This window comes from Rutilus rutilus (genome assembly GCF_951802725.1).
Source record: "Rutilus rutilus genome assembly, chromosome: 5".
Lineage (NCBI taxonomy): Eukaryota > Metazoa > Chordata > Actinopteri > Cypriniformes > Leuciscidae > Rutilus > Rutilus rutilus.
The window spans coordinates 45441783-45461524 of record NC_140213.1 but is presented as its reverse complement, the minus strand read 5'-3'; the positions used below and the strand labels follow the sequence as shown (position 1 = coordinate 45461524).

The window sequence follows — 19742 nt, the reverse complement described above, 5'->3', positions numbered from 1 at the left end:
GCTTTAGACTAAACGCTGTAGCTTTGATGTTTGGATTTATGTATTGAATCAAGAACTCAGTTTGTGCTGTATAGAGATGTTGGCTTTATGCTACTCTCTTCTGCCTTTGGGGTTACAGCAGCTTGTCACTGGGACAGTATCCTAAAAGTGACATATTTGACCTTATTTACCCCTAAAGTACTGATAGTAGGACCTGAAGGGTATAAATTATTAATCTCCAAGGTACTAATTAGGGATGCACCGAAAAAAAAACACAGCTTTTTACGGTTTTGGAACGAAATGGGTTTTGAGAGCTCAAATCAGTAACCGAAACAGACATTTAATTGGTAATTATATGGTTTCTAATATCTAAAAATATTTCATTTTCGATTTTATTCTGAAATTCAAACATTAAATGTCATGTTGGCGCTCTTTAATACGGCGTGACAGATTCAGACACGCAGTATAAGCGTCAGCGTGGATCAAGCGGCTCGTGAACGATCATCTCATCTCCTCTTTAGTTACAGCACTAAATGAACATGGATGAAAATCAGAAGATGCAGTTCAGCTTGTAATCGCTCAATCAGTGATTCAACCGCAATACGACAATAAAACAGCTTGTAGGCTATACTATGTCACTTCACCTCAATAATAAACTCATTAGTTAGCTAGAAAAAATTAACTCTAGAGAAGAGCATTTTGCTAAATATATGCACTGTATTACATACTCATTATATTTTTACTTAACCTGTTATGATGTCTTCATTACTTAATGTATGTTTGAGTGAATCTGTCATGAAAACAAGTTATTCCAGTTTATTGTCTTTTAAATGTTTGTTTCACCGACAAACTGGAGTATTATGTGCAATTCAAATGTTTGTACAACTCAGTTTTAGCTATTTGAGTGTTGATTATCAAATAAGTTTGAATAATTAATTGATTCTTTATTTTTGGCTTTCGGCCAATCACATCCTGAATTTTTGGTTTCCGTGCATCCCTAATACTAATATGCACATTTTAAGTGTAGATAAGCTACAAAGTTGTGCTTTTATGAGGACTTACCTCTAAAAACACACCTCTTCTTCCACATTTTCACCAAACTTGAACTTTCATGTGCATATGAATGAAAGTGAATGGAAATTTTTCCAAGTGAAACAGGAATTATAATGAGAGAAAAATGTCGAGGATGACTTGGTTTTTGATGAAAGAATTATGAAGAAAAGCTACAAAAACCATGCAATAATTCATGCACAATATGATCAAGAACAGAGAACAAAGATAATAGGATCAGTTTTGAGCTAATTTTAAGCTATCAGGATATTCTCTTACATTATATTAGAGTATAGATGACGTGATCATTTTTCTGGTTCAAACAGCCACAGCTAATCAGACATATAATCATACTGTACTTGTACTCCGATTGTTGTTGTTATTTTTTTTTATGACTAAGTGTCTGAATAGGACAGATGTAATCACACGAGTGTGTGTGTGTGTGTGTGTATCTGACCGTACAGTCTGTACTGTCGTCTCGTTTGATCCCTCGCTCCCCTGGGATTTCTGACCTCACACCAGCCCTGTCATTTCTAGTGATGGATATTTAGTCTTCTTGTCTACTTGAGTAAGTACTCAACCGATAAATTAACTAAGTACTTTGGGGGCAGTGGGTCCATTCGCACCATTATTTAAGATGGGTGTCTTGTGCTTGTTGCACATGGTTTGAAGGGTCTCAATCAAACCAAGTTTTTAAAATGTGCGTCAAAAACAACAACACCACACACACCATGTAGCTGTTTAAAAGGAGGAACACGTCCTCTCACAAAGTACCAGTTTTTTCATGTTTGCTGTCACTTCCAAGTACTTGAGTACTCATCTATCCGTAGTATCCGTAGCTATCCGGTGTTATTTTAAATGATAGTATTCATGTTTTTATTTTAAGTTTTGTTATTATTACTATTATTATTTTATATTTCTATTTAGATTTAAGTTTTTAAGTTCAAGTTATTTTTTACTTTATTATATTTCAGCTTTATTTCAATTAACGAAAATTGGCGAAAATTGTTTTAGTTTCAGTTAACAATAACAACACTGATGCAAAGATATTAAACTTCCGGTCGACACCGCATGGACAACAGTCCAACTTATTCACCTCAAAAACCTAAACCGTTTATTCATCATGCGTTGGCCCGTTAACACCAGTTCTTATATTGACTTAGTTTCTCAGATCCAGTGTTCATCTTGATCTCCAGTGCATCAGAGCATCAGCATATGAACGCTTATCTCTCACTCTCTCTTTCGTTCCTCTTTCTCTCTTCTCGGTCTACATTGATAGTGATCTCTGTGTTGTTGACAGCCTGTCAGGACGACATTAAAAGTGCAGGAGAACGTACCGATGCAACATACAGTGTATGAGTGAGGAGCAGATAAAGGAGGATTGGGTTTCTAGAAGTTACAGTATGCTTATAGCTCTGCATGTCTATCATGACTTCATTGTACAGGTCAGACAGGGAGCGACTCTGGGAGAAGCTTTCTATTACAAACACACTCATACGAGCTCATGGAAACACATCGGAGGCCAATAGGCTTCATTGTGTCTTTATGTTTAGTGCTGCATGTAGAAACCCTGGAGACCCATTAGATAAGGTTTTTTTTTTCTCTTCACAGTAACTCCTTTCAACCGTTCCTCACCAATCTCCTATATGAACAGCTGTTGATGACTAAAAACTGCAATTCCCACTGAACTGGTGCTAAACCAGCTCCAAGCCAAGTTCAGCTGGGTTGTACAGGATCAGTTTGATGTCTGTGAATGGTGGCCAATTTGAAATTGTAAATAAAGAATGAGAGGAAGCAGCCAATCGTAACCAATAATCCTCTGGAAACCACTTACAAGTCACCAAACACAAGGCTTTAATAGGTTTTGAGGCAACAATAGCCTCAATAGATCCTGTAATGTAGGATGAATAAAGAACTGGCAAACAGAGATAGAGAGAGTCCTCATCCGTTCTGTATATGAATTGCCCCTGAGGAAACAAGTAGGAGTAGTAAAAAAAACAAAAAAATCAACAACATATATATATATATATATATATTATTCTTGTGTGAATATTCCAGTGTCATGGATGACCTTTACAGGGATTTGTATAGAGGAAATGAAGAGCAGGATATCAGCCTGAAAGGTCACACTGTAAAAAATATATATGTAAAATAACGGTAAAAAACTGGCAGCAGAGACGGCAGCAATCTACTGTAATTCTACGGTATGAATACTGTGAAAATATTTTATAGCCATTTACTGTAAAAAAACAAAACATGCACATTTCTGTGATTAATGAATTCAATTTACAATAGGCTATACTCTAAAAAATGGTGAGGTAAAACCAATCCATTTTGGGTCATTTTGGCAACACAGCTCTGGGTCAAAGGGGAACTCCAAAATGGGTTTGAAATCACACTACAGGAAAACCACAGGCAACAGTTATTGGCTAATAAAAAAGGTGAACATGTATTTATAAGCAAGAACACCCAAAGTGGACACAAATATGCGAGAGTAAAAGCAACGTGAACATTTATGTGAGTAAGAAAAAGTCCAGAAATGAATACCAACTCAAACTCTGTTATATAGCTTATGCAGTTAAACGAAACTGCGTTTTAAATGTTTAATAATCAGTCAATCGTGTTTCAGAAGAAATGTGTTTATCCCACAATGCATTGCGTACTACAGTACAAAACCGTAATACATAAATAGTGTTAAAAATGGGCTGTAAATTAACAAATTAGCAAATTATTGCTTCCATAACTGTTTTAATGGAAAACAGTATGTTACTGTCAGAATTGGACCATTTTTTAAATGTGCACTAGTGAAGAGATTCACCCAAAAGTTTCATCACTAAATGCCTTTAAAGGAACTCGCCGACTTTTTGGGACTTTATCTTATTCACCGTATCCCCCAGAGTTAGATAAGTCCATACCCTTCTCATCTCCGTGCGTGCCGTAACTCTGTCTGACGCACCGTTAGCCTAGCTTAGCACAAAGACTGGAGGTAAATGGCTCCAGCTAGCATACTGCTCCCAATAAGTGACAAAATAACGCCAACATTTTTCCATTTACATGTTGTGATTTGTATAGTCACAGCGTGTACAAATAACAAGGTCACATGAGACACAGCCATCTTCTAACCGTACACACACTGGGAACTATATTCTCAGAAGGCGAAGCGCTGCTACTTCTGCGGAGTGATTTACTGAGCGCCTGAGAATTGATAATTTGTTTGTTTTATTCAGAGCTCTTCATCTTTAGACAACCATACCGACCTGACTTATTGATGGTTCAGTTTAGAAGTTGTTTGAATCATGTTATAAGTTGTCACATCCATATGCATTTGGTGTCAGCAAACATTTGTCCTGCTTTTATTCAGCAAGGATGCACTAAATCGATCAAAACTGACAGTAAAGACTGTTACTAAAGATTTCCGTTTCAAATAAAATGTTGTTTATCAAAAGTGTCCTGCGGGTACATCGTCAGTTTTCATGTTTCATACTTCATCAAATCTCTCACTCTCTCCGGCTTTGTGTATCGGTATTTTGGTGCAAACTGCTTGTCGCCGGGGTCTTATTTTCTGCATGAGAGCTCAGAGTCACCTGACCTCCCACTGCAGCACTGAGGCGAAGAGAACAAGAGGAGCCGAGACAAGCACCCAGACTCGCATCAGGAGCGGCTGATGAATAAATAACTGAATGCACGCTCACGTAGACACTCAAAAGTACACACACATACTTCAAGGATGCCAGATAATTGGTTGGTGCTTAATGATAGAGGCTAATCCTGTTGAAACTTGCCTATCGCTACAGGAACCCAAGGAAATTTTGCACCATGACAAAGCAGCTCTCAGACTTTGATTCAGTACATAGACCTCAATGATGCCCGTAAGCTTTGAGTGAACCCTAACCAATGTTTAAAGACAAAACTGAGCACATACATTTGAATTACTCTTCTGTGTGGTTATAATTTGATTAATAAAAGTCCCAAAACGAACACTAGCAGCTCAGCTGTTTTGTCCTCAGGCACTTGCGGTACAGAGATACACACTTCAGCTGGGGGATCATTTGTTGACTGTCGTTTACAAAGTGTTAATGAAGAACATCTTGTTGCTTGTAGCCTCCAGTGGCCCTGCAACTAAAACCCCAAATTAGCCTGGATAGTTTCCATGACAACATTTAGACTTTGAGTTATCTCGCTTTGTAATTTTTCTGGTTAGTTGCACATTGCATCCTTTAGAAATGTGTGTTAAAGTGCAAATTCTTTCATCATTTACTCGCCCCCATGACGTTCATAACCTGTATGACTTACTTTCTTCTGTGGAAACTGAGGAATATTCAGTTTTGATCACCATTTATCGCCCATTGTATGTATGGACAAAAACATTTACGTAAAAGACATTTCTCAATATTTCTTCCTTCACTTGAATGTTAGCTTTCTGCTAGTGTGTTGTGAATTAATATTATAGTTCCAGCAAGATATTTCTTCTTTACAGTATTGATTTGTTCCTTTACCAATCTTTACGTTTTGCCAAAAAAGTCATAAATAAAAATGGCGGTGTTTTAACTACTACATGCTTTCAGCCTGCATTCTTTTGAACTTCCTCATCCATTAAATAAAGACATTTCATTTCAATTGTATCTGCAATCGTCTGACTAATTTAATATTTATCTTTTATGGTTATTGCTGTTATTAATAATTTTCAGCTCTAGTAATTTCAGGAAAAATGTGCTGCTTTAACAAATGTCTAGTTCAGCATGAAACTCAAGAGCGCAGGCTGATTGGTCCTTTACATGCAATCTGCCAGCAATCACATCATCACCGCATGGCACAAGCTGATTGGCCTCTGCTGATCCTGCAGCCAATGAGATTGCTTACTCAACATTTAAATAGTCTGGTTTACTGTTTGCTGTAAGCTAGTCCTGCAGTTCCTCTGAACTCCTCAACCTGCCTAGATCTGATACGGGATTAATGCATGTCTATTTATACAGCAGCAGTGCACTGTCTGTGTATCTGTTAGCGGTAGCAAGTCCCACAATCTTTTTGATATCCTTTGGCCTTTTCGAGCCTTATTTAAGGACTTTAGATTGGTTTTTGTAATAAGAGCAGTCAGGGTTAGTGCTTACGTCCTCTGCTTTCTCTGATTCCCCAGCATTTACAGGATTTTGGATGGCCAGCTGCCATTGCCTGGCCAGAAATGAGAAAATTAAATTGATTTAAAGCTATGTGTCGTGACAGAATGCAGCCCGGGGTCTGATGGACATGTCTCTCACACCTCCTGGAGATGATGGTGGGCTGTCATGTTCATCTCCTCATAGCACTGCCTGCCTCTCTTCATTATCTGCCCGTTCGCTGTCGTCCTTAAACAAGCGTTTCTGTGCTTCATTCCCTCACCTCAATGTGAAATCCTTCTAGTGTTTGATTAAAATGGATGCATGATGTTTCTTTCTGACGAATGACTTTGTCTCTATGTAAACATGTTTTTGAAATATTGAACAATAAGACACTTGATTCTGATTGGTCAGTTACAGCATTCTGCAGACTAATGACTGCTAAAATGTGTGTTTGACCTTTGCTCCGTTTTGGTTTATTTTGCGATAATGACTGTCTTGACTGTACGTCATCCCTTACATAGACTTTCTAGTGAACATCAGGCTGTAAAACCTCCAAACTAGGTGGCAAATGAGAGATTTTAAAGTGACAAACTTTATCTTGAGCAAAGACGGTTCTGCCATAACAACTTTGTTCTCTGTAACTTGCAGTGTGCCGTCTGTTAGCGCCACTATACTTTTGTTAAATCCCATGCTGGCAAGATTTGATTTCACTCCTTAAAATCTTAATAGCTCTCCTGGGAGAATGATGAGCTGACATTTGTAGACTTCAACAATTCTTCTTCCTCTATTTTTCTGAGACATGAAAAGAGGTTTTACTTTAAATGAGAAGCTGGTATTAAAATGAAAATGCAGTATGGAGTGTTTTCGAGGCACAGGATGAGTTCGGTTTGCTGATGGTGTGTAGCTGCATTTCGTGAAATAATAATGTATATTTTAGAGAAACCTCATGAAGGGCATCTTGACACTCAAAGAAAAATGAATTAAGTCTACCATTTAGGGGGAACAGATAGAAAATTGCAAAAGTCAGAATGTGTTTTTGCTTTAGCTTCAATTGATGTTTTTCCATAGTAAACCTCCCCCACTTTCAATAGTTCAATATAAGTTTTAAATCCGTTTATATTGTTATTTAACATGTCAGTTAAGCATTTAGTTTGATACGCTTGGTAGAATAAGATGTTGATTATAAAGACTTGTAAAAACCACTGCATAAATAGAGAGAGAACATTGAGGTTGAGTGGCATCTCTTAAAAAGGGACCTATTATGCAAAATTCACTTTTACATGGTGTTTGAACACTGATGTGTGTCCACAGTGTGTGTACATCTAAAATTTAACTTTTTAATCCTTATTAAAGTTACAAAAGTTATTCAGTAAGAGATTTTTTCTTTGTTTTTAATGTTAATGAAACAACAAAAGACACAGATAGCAGCAGGTTTATTAGGCTGCTGTCACTTTAAGACACAATGCACGGATCTAATATACCGATACTGTTACACATGCATTGTCTTTCTCGACTATTTCCGTTCACTTAAGGCAGGGTTCACCAATCTCGGTCCTGGAGGGCCGCTGTCCTGCAGAGTTTAGCTCCAACCAGCTCCAACACACCTGTTTGAAAGTTTCTAGTATGCCTAGTGAGACCTTGATTAGCTGGTTCAGGTGTGTTTAATTGGGGTTGGAGCTAAACTCTGCAGGACAGTGGCCCTCCAGGACCGAGATTGGTGAACCCTGACTTAAGGCATAACTGACTATGTTTACTAGGATACTGGCCGAGAAGGGATTTTTTTTACATAATTTTGTGTGAATTTGTCCGTTTAAGCGCATTAAGACAGCTTCTGGGTGCGCACTTTGCATGTTTGCGCACAGAAAACTTCCCACACAGCGCGCAAATAACGAAATGAGCTCCCTTTCACGTCTTCTTGCACTTGAATATTTGAAATTGACCAGGCTCAAACTTTCATGGCCCATCAACTGTCCCGAGCGTTGTTCACGTTCTCACGACATTGTATTGTTAGGATTCATAAAAATGTTACCGGCCAACTGGCAATTGGCGAGTGTTAACTTTAGGCTGATTTCTTTCTAAAGCAAACCTCTATGAATGCATATGGTACTGGGTAAATAAATGAGATGACAAATGAGAGTATTTAATTGTATCAAAGGTTTTTTTTAGCCATTGACGCAATAGGCTACATGACATTTTTAACACTGAAATTGAAAAATTGCATTAACATGAGTAATTACGCATTAAACGGAGCCGAGCCGATGTGAAAGGTGGACAAAAGCTCTCTGTTTTTAGACTCCTGTCTGTCTGACGGATACCACACATTACTCTCTCCAGCAATCAGCAGGTCTGAGGTTAAAGGTTAATTACCTCTGAGAACACACACACAAAACCAAACCTCCAGAGCCAGCATGTAGAAAAGGATTATCCTTTGCACATTAGCTCTACGTCACACTTTATTTGTCTCCATTTTCTTTTTTCATTAAAAGCATATGTACATACATACTGTCATTAAATGCATCTGACTCATGCACTGATCATCCATACCTTCCCTCTTTCGCCCACCTATTTTATGAGACGGCTGAGAGGGTTGCGTATGTGTATGCAACGGAAATAATTCACCTGCCGTGTACAGTCTGCCATCTATTACTCATCTGAACAACTAGAGAGGGAGAGTTTGAACATGGAGTATGGTGGAACTTATTGGGCCCTATTTTAACGATCTGAAACGCAAGTATCAAACGCGAAACGCAAGTAACTTTGTGGGCGGGATCTCGGCGCAAATCTAAAATGGGTTGGTCTGAAGTAGCTTCATTACTCATAGGTGTGGTTTGGGCGTAACGTGAAATAAACCAATCAGAGCGTCATCTCACATTCCCTTTAAGAGCAGGCGCGCTTGTTCCATGGCGGATTGCTATTATAACGGCGGATTTGCCAGGAGCGGTTCACAGCCGAGGAGACCGACGTTCTCGTCAGGGCCGTAAAACACAGAGAAGTGACATTGGGGATGGAGAAACACACCCAAATTAGCTTCGGTTAAACAGGCGTATAATCATTTTGGTAAATGTGTAAGCTAGATTTATGCCTATTTTTTCACATCTTCATGGACACCACAATGATTTCCCTCATGTGGAATATTTTTTCCTTGTAATTATGTATGGTTTGCAAAAATGTGAACGGCTGCGTCTGTGTGTAGATGAGAGAAGCAAAGTGTATGGCGTTGTGCACACACTACATTATGGCCAAGCATGCGCCCTTAAAATAGCATCTGAACGCACCACTGACTTTAGACTAGGTTTTTCCTGGTCTGTGGCGGAATTGTTTTCTGAAACTGCAGAATAGCACCAGGGAACGTTTGCGCCGGAACACGCCTCCTCTTTTCGCTGAACCGCCCCCGGGAGCGCAAGTTCATTCCCTAATTTACCGACGTGCGTCTGTGGAGGGAAAAGTCCGCTGTGCGTCAGGTTCAAAATAGGAATGATACATGCGTCGGTGTACTAAGTCAATTGCGCTGGGTGCAAGATAGGGCCCATTAACTTAAATGTAACTTTTTACTGTAAACTATTTACTATTGCTGTTGCTAACAGATACACAGACACACTGCTGTGAACATGTAAGATTTGCTGCTGCCGCATAAATAGACATGCATTAATCCTGTATCAGATCTAGGCAGGTGGAGCTGGGGAGGAGGAGGGGTTCAGAGGAACTGCAGGACTAGCTTACAGCAAACTATCAACCAGACTATTTAAAAGTTGAGCAAGCAATCTCATTGGCTGCAGGATCAGCAGAGGCCAATCAGCTTGTGCCATGCGGTGATGATGCCATGGCAGATTGCATGTGACCAATCAGCCTGCGCTCTTGAGCTTCATGACTGAACTATATACAGTATAGCCCCTCGTCCTTCCTCTTACCCTCTATACAAATCTGTGAATGTGATTGCGACATTAGTGAGCTATCTGAGGTTATTTCCCCCTGAATCCTCCCCTTACAAACTTTTAAGTTCGTTACATAATTATCTTTCCCTCTAGTATGTGGCGGCGCTGTCGTGGGTGATATAATTCAGCTGTCACAGACAGCAATTCATTTCGCTATCTTTCATCTGAAATCCCTCCATTGATACCATGAAACCAGACACACCACAGTTACTGATACACAGCATCATTTGATTTAGAGATGTGCTGTACAATTAAAAAATTACTATTTGAAAACTGTTGATTACAGCGATGATGTTATCCCTGATGTACCTGCTTTACAGTAATGAATATCGCTGAATATGGCTAACCTGTATTTCCCAAAGTCCCAGATCTCCTTAATCAGAGGAAAGTAAGCGGTAACCTCATTTATTATAGGCTATTTCAGGCACCCTGTTGGGGACCATTTGGCTTTAATACAATCAAAAAAGCATAAAGTTTTATACTGGACTAAAACATGCTGAATCTGTTAAAAAGGGGAAAGTTTCTTTTGTCTCTCGTCATGTTTCTGTTAATAAACCCCTGGAACGCTGTTGTCGTGCTACGGGGCTGGTGAATAATGAATGCTATTATTCTCTGTAGTGAGTGTGTGCTGATATCGGGTGTAAGTATCTGCATCACTTCGTTAATTTCAACACTCAGAAACGGCACAATGGTAAACAATGCAGGTCCTGGAGGGGGAATTTCATTTCTTTCTTTATTTGTTTATTTATTTTTCTGACAAACGCTACCAAGACAAATGGGTTTTGTCAAGCTGTTGGGCTTCAGGCTCTGTTGTGCTCAACAAAAGCATGTTTGACACGAGCAACACGCACACAAGCTGATCCATTTTACATGCAGACGTTTCTTTTGTCCGATTTCCTGTGTACCCTAATCATAGCTTTGCTATATTCCTCATTACAGCTTATTCTGGCAAAAAAACATCCATTAGAAATTAAAATTAAAATGCTGTCATAATTTACAAACCTGTTTGACTAACTCAAAAAAAAAAAAAAAAAAAAAAATCGTTTTTTTGAATGGACGAAAACATTCTTCCAAGTATCTTCTTTCCTTTAGAAAAAGTGGACATTCATGACTAAATGCCATCATCATTTAGAGCTTAGAAGTACTTAGAAGAGAGTTTATATGGTCTATAAATCTATTGACTTAATCTGAGTAGTAATTACTGTGATTATTATGATAAGTGATCTTAACATAAGAAATCAATCTCTGCATATAAGAAATGCTGAACGTCTTTCAGGGATCAAGGAGGGATCTTTTCTCCTAACATTAAGCATTATGGAGTGTTTATCTTCTGTTCCCTGTGGACTGTGACGGGCGATCTAGGGTCCGAGGATGAGAGAATCTATTAAAGTGAGATTCGGAGGGTTCATCAGCTTCCCCTCTCACTCCTGCCGCTGATTTATTGAGCGTTTCCCTTCAACCCTTCCAAGCACCAAAAATAAAAGGGCAGAAATTCTGCTAGTTCTCATTATTTCTCTCTTCCTCCCCTAGATGAATCACCGGTGTGTGTGTACGTGTTTGTGGATATTGTACTTTGGCAGCTGCACAGGCCTGTCACACTACAATTGGCTTTTCCACAGATCTAACAGGCTATCAAATGGTATTTTTATGGATTTCTTTGCCTGAAGTGAAAAGCAACTCAAATGGGACAACTGAAGAACATATAAACTATGCTGTAAGATGAATAACTTGAATTCTCATAGAATTTTCTCTGCTACTGTGGACACATGCACATTCTTTCTCACACTTGCATCCTAAACGCTATGGCAAATAACTGGAATTTTTCTGGAGCCAGTAGGAAAATGCATTTGTATTGACTGAAAAAGTTTAAAGTCCTCTTGTAATCAATCATTTTATCTCTTAAAACTCATCTTTGATCACCAAAATGACATATCTAAAAGTTTTTTCCTTGAATTTTTTTGTCATGCCTTTAAATAGCTTGAATGTTACTCATTTAGTATGCGGTTCTATAAATATGCAAATTAGCCCCGCCTCCACTCACTCACTCAGCTCAGAGATCCACTGTTTGACGATCACACGTTCTTATTCTGAAAACATAAATAAATCTCACATACCACAGACTTTTGAACGCTAGTATAGTACGTAAGAGTAAAGGCCCTTGCAAACTGAGTCTGAAAACTGAAATTTTCACACGTTAAAAAATAAATACGACCTCACATTATGTCAATCACACTTGCACACTGCCTCCGAAACTTTCGTCCGTCATAAAAAAATTCAGATCAGGTTCGATTTTCTGCATTTTTCGCATCCGTAGCAAGCATTTTGAATGGCGTTTTGACATTTCAGAGCCATTGAATCACGAATATTCACGAATATGAAAAAACTCATGCGAACATTTCGGACTCAGTGTGCATTTAAACAAACAAAACGTGTAAATCCATGCACTAGTGATGAGCGAAACACGCTTAATGAAGCTTCAAAACCTTTGCGAATCATTTGTTTTGAGCACATCTCAAACTGCCAAACCTGTGTGATTCTTGTGTGGTTTTAGGCTACGTTCAGACTGTCAGTCCAAATCTGATTTTTGTGCATATCCGATTGAAATCCGAACAGATTTGGCAAGTGTGAACGGCATATAAATAACATGAAATGCGATTTTTTACAAATCCGTTTCAAGCTAAATCCATATGTGGTTTGAAATCCTATTTCTGGAACATGACACAGGTGATTGGTTCTTTCATCAAGAGACTTCTTGTGCTGTAAAGGGTTTACTGCTCCCTCACACAAAACTTCAACAGTTGCATGACAAACCACTTACACAAGCAACGACATGATAATAATTAGAATCAGCATTGCATTGATTTACAGCAATCTCAGCGTTTTTCTCTCAGCTTTAAGTAAAGCAGACTCGACAAAAGACAGAGCTGTGTCAGACCGGCCGACAGCATGCAAACACGACAGTTTTATTCAGAAATGATCAGATGAGACAGTTCAACAGAGTGCCAGCTAACAAAAATATGACATAATGTTGCTAACGTTGCCATTAGGTTGAGGAAACGTTATTTCTGAATGTGCTCTGAACGTTCATTTTTTAAAATGTTTTTAAAACGATTTTCTTGGTTGTGCAAACGTTAAAAGAACATTCCATTTGATCATTCTTCAAACGGAACGTTACTTTTGAATCTTCTCGGAACGTTCTGAAACAATTAGTAACATTTAAAAAAATGTTAGATGAATGTCCATTTCAGAAATCAAACATTCCATGAACGATGTATAATGTTTTTGTGCTTGTTTTCTGAGAACATTATTAAAGACCTGATAACTCTGAACAAACGTTCTGTTAAATGTTACTGGAAGAACGTTTGTTCAACTTTGAGAGAACCTTGCCGGAATGTTCTGAGAACATTTCCTGTTAGCTGGGGTGTTTCTCTCATTCCTTTGCATGTTTTTTGATTACAGTTACAGTTTACACCCATCAGAAATAATGGAAAAATCATCCGAAATAAGGTGAAAAAAGGATGCGCTTACCCGTCTTTGCCTCAAAAGAGCTGACCACTGTTTCTGAATCTGACCTTACACCTTTCTATTCTCTCCATAGCCCTGTTTTTGCCTCTTACTCTCCTTCTCTATGCTTTTATTTTAAAATATCCAAATTTTTCATTTTGCTCTTTTTTGATTTCTTGGGTTTCTTTCAGTCATCTTAAAGCCTTTACCAACAGAATCTGTCATCATATTAGCCTTTTCATAACATAATATTGACATGCCCTTTAACTAAAGAACGGCTTCCTCAGCAGAACAAAAGACTGTCTTCGCTCAAAGAAACGGCTATCCAATACTCCCACATCTTTAGATTATACTTATATCCATTTAATCTTCTCACGTCGCCTTTCTTTTCATATTAACTTCCGGTGTTGTGGTCTTTCAGGCAGAAATGGAGAGAGCGGCTGCTGCAATGTGCAGCTTTTATTTGTTGGGGAAAGATTGACATAATCTGTTTTTCAAAAGCCAGGCTTTGTTTATTTTCCGAGATTCTTGAACAAAACCTTCCCATATATTTACATATCAGAGTATTCCTTCATAAAAAATTTTTTTTTTAAATCTTTGAAGCGAACCTTGTTGGAACAATAAATTGTGAGTGGCATGCTGTGAGGGCTTTATGATATATTTTTGTGTTTTACAGAGGGAATGAGTGATTCTCACTACCAGATAAATGGCTTCATGCCACATGCAGATCTCCTTACGATGAAACACTCCTGCTATAGCTTGGACTTCACTTTGAGACATCGCTTTTGAACTGTTCACTTTGCTGGGATGCATTGGACCATAGCAGAAGCCAGCCGGAGCTTTGCCTCTGTGGAGGGCTTCATCAATCACAGTTTTAAGAGAAACCGAACTCATTATCCTGCAGAGAGCTGCAGTTAGAAGTGTAGCCCTCGTTTCCTCAGGCGGGGAATCAGTGCAAACTTTATCTAAAGCAACGGAGCTTCTTGCACCTATTGTTTATTTTTATACCTCACTTGGTGCCCTATAGGCAAGATACAACAGGGAGTGTGTCAGTGTTTGTAGATGATTTACCCTTTTGCCAATTTATCGTCATAAGGTGCAATTTCATTCTACTTCTAGTAGAAGTACTAATTGACTGTATTATAAACTGTATTTATCTAGTTCAGTCATGAAACTCTAGAGGGCGCATGCTGATTGGTCCTTTACATGCAATCTGCCAGCAATCACATCATCACCGCATGGCACAAGCTGATTGGCCTCTGCATACTGATCCTGCAGCCAATGAGATTGCTTGCTCAACATTTAAATAGTCTGGTTGATTGTTTGCTGTAAGCTAGTCCTGCAGTTCCTCTGAACCCCTCCTCCTCCCCAGCTCCACCTGCCTAGATCTGATACAGGATTAATGCATGTCTATTTATGCAGCAGCAGCAAATCTTACATGTTCACAGCAGCATAGCAGATCTAACATTGCTAAATTCAATAAATGATAAAACTATTCAGAGAGCTGTCATGAAACAGCTCTTAGGCAGAATTGAACATGTAGAACTGGATGGGGAATGAGAGTGCAGTCTTTCTTTCTACGTCTCCTGATATCCCGGTCTGTCAGGACACAGATTCTCATCCACATCACGATGGATATCTTCCCTTGCAATGCAGCGCAGAAATCAGCCGCATTCCCCTTCAGTAGTGGAAGTCACCTGAGATCAATTCATCAATTTACAAAAAAATGTCCAATAGAAATGTGCAGAAAATATGGTTGACAGATTATGACAACTGGTTTAACCATTTATGCAGTTTGCTAATGCATCATATAATATATTTTGATCAACATGACAAGCAATTGATAATGTAGGAAACCGCAGACAATTGTACATAATCAATTTCATGTTTGTACCAAAGCATTGGCAATTTGTTCAAAGGAAATTGCTTTTATGAAGTGCACAAGAGACTAGATGATATAGAGGTTAAACAAGCAGTTTTTGTACCAAATGTCCCAAAGCAAATGAGAAAAGCTGTAAATTAATTGAAAGATTCCTGTTCTCTTATCTGCTTTAAGCTGATCATGAAGACACACGTGAGTTGAGTTTAGTTAGTTGCAAGGAGGACGAGAAGGGAAAAGAGAAATGCATTTAATCAGAAACATTCCCAGACATGCGGATGAGTCAGACTCATTTCTTAGCAAACTGATCTCTTTCCTGGAGTTCTTGTACTTTTATGAAATGACCAGTGTGAGATGTTTTAAGCAATCACTCACTCAGACACCCACATAAGGTGCTGAAGTCTCGCCGGAAGACAACGCTAAGCGAGTGAAGTTTTTTTTCCTCCTCTGCCCACTCGTACCAACGTTGCTTGGTGACCTTCTATCTCTCTCGTTCTCTGTCCTGTTCAGAGTGTAATTGTGAGCACGTATTAGTGTGCCTGTATTGAAATGATGTGGGAATTTGATGTGCGTATCCTTGTATGTGAGTGTGAGGATGAACTCGGGAACTGTCCTCTGACTCAGTCTTTCACAGAAGGGGAAGGAGTAATCACAGGGTGGATGCATCCTGGCATCATGGGGAGTGAAACGACACAGCTCAACATGTGAAGGTGTAAATGAGACCCAAGAGAAATAACACCCCTCTCACAGATTAATGCATGCCAACTCTTTCTCCTGTGAGGACATTGTACGTAGCAAAGGACCAGAGTGCAGCTGTTCTTCTGCTAAATTATACAGTTGTAATCGAAATTATTCAACCCCCATTGCAAATCAGGCAAAATGTACAGACTTTCAGCTGTTTGCATTGAACAAATCAAACAAAAGTAATTGAAATAGCTCAACACAAAAAATATTTCAAGTGGTTTCCCCAAATTCAACTTTTAATGACTTTTGCGTACAGGTGTTGTCTCAAGCACACCTGATGCAACTAATCAAGGGCCTCATTAGTTGCACCAGGTGTGCTTGAGCTAGAACACATTAAATATCTGAACTGGCTTGGTTTGTGTCACGTTTGACTGCTAGAAATATGGCTATCATCCATATCCATGTAATATAAGATATAAGATATCATCGCCCTTCATTGAATTTCATTGGCTCGTTGAACTTTACTACGACTGGTTTATTTATCACATGAGAACACGACACACTGAACTGCAAACCAACTTCATATACTCAATTACCTAAATTTAATTACTGAAACTTCAGTTTTTGTCCAAATGAAAACATAAATTTCAGTTTTTAAAATAATCATTTCTGTGCATCACTGAATAAAAGCATTTGCGTTTTAGAGTCTGTCAATACATTACAGTGTCTATTACAAAAACATTACCAAAACCTGACCTACCAATACCTACAGTATGAATACAAATGAGATCACCCTGAAAACACTCATGGATTTGTTATTAACCTTTTAGCTCGCATTTTACAAAGCAATTTTCCTCAAGGAAACTTCAAGCTTGTTTATTCTTCAGCTGACCTTTAATATATCAGATTACATCAGTCAGATCCTTGGACTCCAGGAGTCACAGCGACAGTTTCCAGAGCATTCAGCTCAAGCTGTGGAAGTAGATGATTTGCTCCTGATTTATGCAGATTCCTCCCTCTTCTTCTTTTAAGCAGAGCACAAGCATTCCTCAGTGTGGCAGGGAAGCAGAACTGTTCATTTCCCACACTTTAGTTACTTCATTTCTCTCTGCATCGCATGATCCATTCAGTTTTAATGATTGCTGGTGAGTCAAACATGACATAACATAACTCCAGATATCAACATCACATATAATATTCTTTCCCCACGAGATGACTCTCTTTTCTTACTACCGGGTGGATCATCTGCAATGTCTCATGCATCTTATTATACCTTTCTGCATTTTGTTTTCCATTAAACATCTCAGACTCTTATCTGCCAAAGAGTAAGAAGAAAAAGGCCTGCTGTCAGTCAGATTGATTTATGTGAGCTAAACTGGCACAGAGGCGCTGCTTCCTAAGCTTCTGCCCTATTGAGCATCTGGCAGATGATATTTCTCTCATCTGCCGCAGAGTAAATAAATATATATCTAAATATTATAAGGTTAATTTCGCAGTGTACACTGTGTTTTGTGGGCAGTTCATCGAGTCCTTGTATAATGACGTTTTGATTTGCCCCTGTGACATTGAAATCATTGTTTGTTTACTGAAGCTTCTGAAGAAATGATTTAAAGCTCTGTTTTAAATAACCCCAGTGCCAGACTTCATTAAGTAGACTAACATCCCACGGCTTATTTATAACAAATTTCATTTGTTTTATTTTGGCAGGAAGCAAAGTCACTGAAAGAATATTGAAATATGTGAGATGTGCGTATAAAGGCTAGACGTGTATTGTACATACGCTTTTTTCTGAAATTGATCATGACAGCTGTAATTGTTAAATAATTATTATTATCAAATAGCAAAACATGTTGATCAGCAGTTTTATATTGTTAGAATTATAGAATTATCTCCCTGTAGTCAATAATTATATCCCTTAAACTCATCTTTGATCACCAAAATGACATATTTAAGCATTTGTTTCTTGAAAAAAAAAGTCGTCATGCCTTAAAATAGCTTGAATGTAACTCTACACCATTGCCTCATTTAGTAAGGTTCTATGAATATGCAAATTAGCCCCGCCTCCACTCACTCACAGCAGCTCAGAGATCCACGTGATTGGTTCATTCATTCATTTGCTGTCCGATCATTTAGCTATTTTCTTGTTTCCATCCATTAAACAAAAGTATCATGCTTTATGAAATATGTTTTGAGAAATAATGACAGAACCCATGTATCTTTTATAGCTTATCAGTATAAAGCATTTCCATGGTAAGAACTAAGAGTGCTCTGATTGATCGTTATCGGCTGATAAACTCTATATAGTTTGATCAGTGGTCTCTAAAACGGGCGCTTAGAAGAGCCGATCAGATGATGCAAAACTCGCAAGATAGTTTTTCTATGTTACAGCATCATTGCAATGAGTGCAACTCTATTGTTCAACTGCATCATTCAATTTATTTCATCAGATTCATTCCTCTCTTCTGTCTTCGTCACTTATACAGTAATAATATATCTTGCTGCATTTCACCAGCCGGTCTCACATGTCACCATACCGCTCTACAATGAAATGTGAGATAATGTTTCATGTGCACTGGGACTTCTTCCCCAATTAGACCTGTACTGGTCAGAGATGCACGTCTGAAGAGACAGTGATTCTCGAAGTACAGTGTGTGGCTGTAACTGTAACCTTCATGAAGTACTGGTTACAATTCCTCTGGCACGTTCAGTTCATGTACAGTATAACGCCACGCCGCATGGATCCAACACACCAGAATTATGGTGTGAAAAAGATGCGAGAGAAAGAATAAAATGAATGGATTGACAATAAAAGATTACGGCGATGATTAGAGTAAACTGTATTGCAGTCATAATGTTTCCTTACGTACCATTAGTCTGTTGCATCAGACCTTTGCTTCAACTGCCCACCTTCTGCTGTCTGTAAATAGTGTTTTGGTTTCTGTTTGCAATGTGATATGCAACTGCAATCGCTCATTTCTTGGACTTGGCAAATGTCTATTGTCCATTTATGTATGAACTGATTGTTTGTTCTTTACTGTTATTGTGAAGAGTCCTTAAGCTTGGGAAAGGAGCTATATAAATTAAACTTATTATTATTATTATTATTATTATTTTCAGCAAAACTGCAGACAAATGTGTAGCAGGAACTGAGTTTGACCCTGAAAACGTAATGATAAACATCATAAACCAACGAGGGCTCAGGTGTGTTGGTGTGGAGAGAGCCAGTGCGCGCACACACACACACACACACACACACAGATGCTGAGGCACATATTAGCAAACAGCACACTTACATGCACTAACCGCTTCCAGATGATACACCTGGGCTCTCAGAATCACCAGAGGTCAGGATCACATTGACCCAAATCACACCCCCACTTTACACCATCATATTACACCGCATGACTTCATTATGACAAAGGGTTAGAGACAATGGGTGTGAGAAATGCTCTCTGATTGCTCCATGAATACTGCATGAGTCTGATTCATTCTGTTGTTCTCAGATTATGGGTTATGTTCTCTAAAGTAATCATGACAGTTCAGCTTCCAACTAAATTTTACGGTGCTTACATGCACGCACACACACACACACACACACACACACACCCTCATCAGTAA

At 38.6% G+C, this 19742-nt stretch overlaps 1 protein-coding gene across 3 annotated transcripts in view; it reads left to right on the top strand.

The window, feature by feature from the left end:
• The window catches only part of kcnab1a (potassium voltage-gated channel subfamily A regulatory beta subunit 1a), a gene marked incomplete at its 5' end in the record, with an annotated part of 92492 nt that overhangs the window by 33399 nt on the left and 39351 nt on the right, over positions 1-19742 (top strand). The gene's annotated exons all lie outside the window — the stretch shown is intronic.